The sequence below is a fragment of the Crinia signifera genome, chromosome 4 (genome assembly GCF_055691185.1).
Source record: "Crinia signifera chromosome 4, ASM5569118v1, whole genome shotgun sequence".
NCBI lineage: Eukaryota > Metazoa > Chordata > Amphibia > Anura > Myobatrachidae > Crinia > Crinia signifera.
Window position 1 is genome coordinate 68,715,777 of NC_139220.1, and position 5,312 is coordinate 68,721,088.

The window sequence follows — 5,312 nt, forward strand, 5'->3', positions numbered from 1 at the left end:
CATGTAACCAACATATAATTAATCAATGTCCATATTAAATGCCTTTGTTTATTATGTTCATGATTATGATACCATTCCTAATATAAATCAATGTCCCTATTAAATGCCTTTTTTTTTTTTTTTGTTTGTTTTTTTTTTTATTATGTTCATGATTATGATACCATTCCTAATATTAGATTTAATGAATTATTATGTTATATTTATTTGTATATTGCAAATGAAATTATGTAGGGTTATTCCTTTGGTTATACCTCATCCCTGTAAGAATAAATCAATTGACTGACCTTTATACTTGTAATACATTCTATAATTCTACTTATTTCCTTAAACATTTAGATTTCCCTAAATATGTAAATTCACCAATTAATTATTTAGTATGATGCGTTCCACATGAAGACAGGAGGAACACATTTTAATTGTATTAACCCCCCAATATGGCGGTGCGGTCCACGGGATTTTAGTAATATATCAGCCATCTACAGCAAAAAGATGGCCGTGCGGTCCAATCGGTATTCAGGAGGACCGCACACTACCCACCACTCTCTCCCTATGAGGGAGGGGATCCCGTATTATACTTGATTATCGGGGATCATCGTATCCGGCCTCTAAGATGGCCGTGCATTCCACCAGCAGCCGGGTGGAACGCAAGCCTGCTTTTTGATTTAAGACCATCCCTAAAAATGGCCGTGCGTTCCAACGACGGACAGGCAGAACGCAGGCCGTATAACCACTTAAGAAAATCCCTCATTGGGAGTCTTAAGCAGCCACATTGGACCTGAAAAGTTATTGTCTATTGTGGATATTGACCACATTACGATTTATTGAATTCACACTTCGTTTACAGGGACCTTTATAAATTAGAACTTCCATATATATAAAACTATAGGAACTTCCGGGAAAATGGCCGTGTGTTCCACCAGCGGACAGGTGGAATGCAAACCAAGCAATTAGCTCTTATTTTAACTATTTAAAAAGTTTTTTTGCACCAATGTTCACTTAAAAGGCTCTTATCCACTAGAATTAACTACATCACTAATTGATGGATTACTAGAATCCTCCTTCACATTATAATATATAAAAAAAAAAAAAATAAAAAAAAAAAAATTATAATTTAAAATAAATAAATAAATAAAATAAATAAATAAAATAAATAAATATATCAAATAAAAAATAATAAAAAACCTTAAAAATAAAAAAGGTGTTAATTAATAAAAAAAAATTTTTTACACACTGTTATTCTTTTCACACAGTATAAAATCTATATAAACTAAATTAGAAACACACCACAGGAAGTGATGTCATGAACATTTCCCTATATATACCCACACTTGAGCTCACATACATCACTTGCTCTTTGGATGTTGGAGAGTACACAGGCTCAGGCTACACTAAGGTAAGAGGACTTTGGGATCCACTCTCCCATTAATAGGAATTTAATTTACTTGCCTTAATTATATAATTTACTATTATTATTATATTTTGATTAGGGGAATTCTTTCTCCACCCCAAAAATTAGGAAGTGATTATTTATCACCTTTTTGGAGGTATGTACTCATTGCCATATATTTATATTTTTTTATAAAAAATAATTATACCAATTGATGTATTTTTTCCAATTGACACTAATTGATAATTAATATACATGTTTAACTATAGGCCGAAAATTAAAACCATATACCAGCTTATTTACTTCCCCAATTGAAACCTGGGAGTAAACTAAGGGATCACACATTGAAGGTATGTACCCACCATAACATCGTACATCTTAATTGATCGACTAATTTACATCTTGGTTAATTGACTGACAATTAAGTGGGAAATTGATTAAAGTATCTACCTTTAGGTTTAAATTGAAGATTCTGCCTTTATTGGCCATCCTTGTCTACCTAATTTTCATTCACTGGCCTTTGAGCATCATGTCCCCATGAATATCCAGTAGTGTATGGGACCACTTTTTTCATAATTGGTATGTATAACTAATGGTATAATCTTTACGGTCACATTTAAAAAGCTAAACTGTCCACCTTTACTTATATACCTGTATACATATATAATCTCTAGGTCCAGTTCTATTTTAAAAAGAAAGAAAATAAGAAAAAGTTCTTTAATTAAGGATCAAAAAACAGGTACTCTTATCCTCTAAATAATTAATTGATCACAGAATAGCTTATAAATTAACAATATATATGCGATATAGTAATTAATGCACTTTATTTGCAGTAACTACTTTCAGTACACTTTGAAAATACAGTGTGAATAAAAATTATCCCTACTATTCTACAAGCTAAAAACAACTTTAATTCAATTAAGGTATGCCAAAGTATTTATTTATTCATAATTTGCATTCCTGACAAAGTTCTTATTGAAAATCTCAATGATTTAATAATTGTCAATGCCAACAGACTCCTAGTCATTTCTTCTTCTCTCATCCTCTTGTTCTGATTCCCTTCTGTTCGCCATCTCTGTCTTTTCCATTGTTGTTTAATCAAAAAAAGATTGTAAATTATTACTAATGTCTTTCCTATTTTATGTATTTACAATCATGCTCTATTTTTATAGATTCATACTATAAGTATCAATCCCCTGATGAAGTCTCATAAAGAGACGAAACGCGTCGGGTACTTGGTATGATCCTGATTCAAAGAGAATACTCCTTTTCCAAGAGCACTTGCATTTTATGTGTTTTATAAATAAATGTTTTATACTTAATGAGAAGTCTTGGATGATAATAATTTTTTTACATTGATTGGAAAGACATAACATATTATATTGTCTAATCACTGAAGGGCGCCTTAATAACACTATTGGGTTGTATATATATATATATATATATTGTAACACTGTAGGGGAATTTGGATGCCTTTTCCTGGGGTAGAAGGCAGCCAACAGCAGCTGAGTAATCACACCAGTCCAGTCTTTGTGGTACAACTGGCCGCAACCAGTTTTATTTCAGCAGAAAACTGTCACGACTGGGGATTTGGGACCCGGGAGTGACCTTGGTGGCTAGCTGACAACCCAATGGAAACAGGACGGAGGCAAGTGGATACAAATGTGTAATGTTTATTGCATATAATGAACTGGTACAGGGGACATTTGAAAGTCTGTAAAAGTCTTTGGAAAACTGGGAACTGATAAGTTACTTGGAGGCACGTAGTAGAGGCACGGGAGCACAGGAGCTGGAAAGCACAGAGTAGGGTCACTGGAGTGCAGGTGCCGGAAGCACGGAGTTGGACCACTGGAGAGCAGGTGCCGGAAGCACGGAGTTGGACCACTGGAGAGCAGGTGCCGGAAGCACTGTAGGCAGTGGTGAAGGTGGTTGCGGGTGCAGGTACTGAGGCACGCAGAGACAGGTGGACACAGGTGCAGATGCTGGAGCGTGCGGCTGCAAGTGGTCACAGGTGCAGATAACTCGGAAGAACAGGTGCAGGTAACTCGGAAGCACAGGTGCAGGTAACTCGGAAGCACAGGTGCAGGTAACTCGGAAGCACAGGTGCAGGTAACTCGGAAGCACAGGTGCAGGTAACTCGGAAGCACAGGTGCAGGTAACTCGAAATGCAGGAACGGATGAACACAGGTGCAGATGAACACAGGTGCAGGTAACTCGGAAGCACAGGTGCAGGTAACTCGGGAACACAGGTGCTGGGACAGGAAGCAGGTACTGGATACAGGTACAGGGTAACACTGGTGCAGGTACTTGTAATGCAGGAACAGGTGAACACTGGTGCAGGGTCTTGAAGGCACACAGGTGTAGGAACACTGGTGCAGGGTCTTGGAAGCACACAGGTGTAGGAATGCTGGAGCAGGTACTTGGAGACACACAGGTGTAGAAATGCTGGTGCAGGGTCTTGGAAGCAGGATACAAATGCTGGGTAACTGGAATACCACAGAGCTAAAGCAGGAACACAAGCTGAAGCTTCCTCCCAAGTTATTGACAACAATGCAAAAGCAAAGTGTCTATGCAGGGCTGGGAGGATAACCCCTCAGAGCAGCACTGATTGGCCATCCGGGTGATTGGGAATGGCCACACCTGGAACAGTCTCTGGATGAGGCCAACAGGGAACTTGTATCTTTCAAGTGGTAACCACAGAGTTAATGGCTGAATCAGAATCACCCAGGTGCTCGTTACAAGCAAATACTCAGATCTTGCTGCAGCAGGCTGAGAAACAAGACTGACAGGCAGGTAAGAGAGGACAAACACACTGAGTTCTGGCAGGATTGTGACAGTACCCCCCCATTACGGGTGGCCACCGGACACTTCAGGAACTTTGAAGAAAAGTCACAATTCTGCCTCATCATCAGAACAGGTGGACCATCCATCGTCGACGTAAACGGAATTCCCGTTCCATTGGACACGATAATGAGGATGACTTCCGTCCGGAAGGAACACTTGACTTGGACGAAGAGGACCACTGGAGAAAGACGTAGAATTAAATTCATCAGGGATAACTGAAGTATTTTGGACTGGAACTGATAGACGAGAAGATCGGGCCCTTGAGGCTAAGGCACCACTAAGACTCAAATTAAATCTTGTTCGATATCCAGGGGCTTTCGGATAGCCATCTTTAGCATCTAACTGAATTTTTCTCAGAGGTAAGACAGGGCAAGGTGAAACAGGATTTTCAAGGAAAGGGGTAGAGTCATAATCCTCATCATACTCTGAATCAGAATCCATGTCTAGAGTTAAGACTGCCTTGCTCTGACTGGAGGTTTCTGAAGACTTGTTGGGGCAAGGTACCGTAGAAGGTTCCACTTGAGGATGAGACAGAGAAACACAGCCAACTCTTAAGCTCATGGGTACAGACCTTGAAGATGTGGGATATTCAGCAGAAAACTCGAAGGAATCTTTGGAAGGAGACAGAGCCATATAATTTAGTTCCATATCTATGGACTGAGTCTTCGGTGACGACTTTGAACCAGCCTGTTTTCTGGCAGCCCGAAAATTTTTGATATATTGGTCAAGAAGAGCTTGATCTTGTTCGGAGAGTTCCATCTTGGAGGACTGAGCTAAATCTGTGTTAAAGTATAGAGTCTCTGGGCTGAAGGATAGTACAGACGTGGAAGTAGACAAACTTGGACCAGCTGGAACCGGAGGACATCCGATTGTACTTGAACCAGCTAGGACCGGCAGGGACTCTGGATTGACGGATGGGACCGGATGATCATTGAAGATGCTTAAACCGGCTGGGACCGGCATGGACTCAGGATTGATGGATGGCAACGGATGATCCCTGAATATACTTGAACCGGCTGGGACCGGCATGGACTCTGGACTGACGGTTAAGACCGGATGAGAACCAGAGGTGTCAGAATCG

At 39.8% G+C, this 5,312-nt stretch overlaps 1 long non-coding RNA gene across 2 annotated transcripts; it reads left to right on the forward strand.

Annotated features, from left to right (window-relative positions):
* The first annotated feature begins 1,261 nt into the window (after window positions 1-1,261).
* On the forward strand, window positions 1,262-2,715 carry LOC146072335 (uncharacterized). 2 transcript variants are annotated; one of them, XR_014473066.1, is made up of 6 exons: window positions 1,262-1,393; window positions 1,488-1,544; window positions 1,657-1,737; window positions 1,844-1,966; window positions 2,062-2,310; window positions 2,560-2,715. It is a non-coding gene; the product is annotated as an uncharacterized LOC146072335 (long non-coding RNA). The 2 variants fall into 2 exon arrangements; XR_014473067.1 differs by having other exon boundaries at window positions 2,221-2,310.
* The last annotated feature ends 2,597 nt before the right edge of the window (window positions 2,716-5,312 follow it).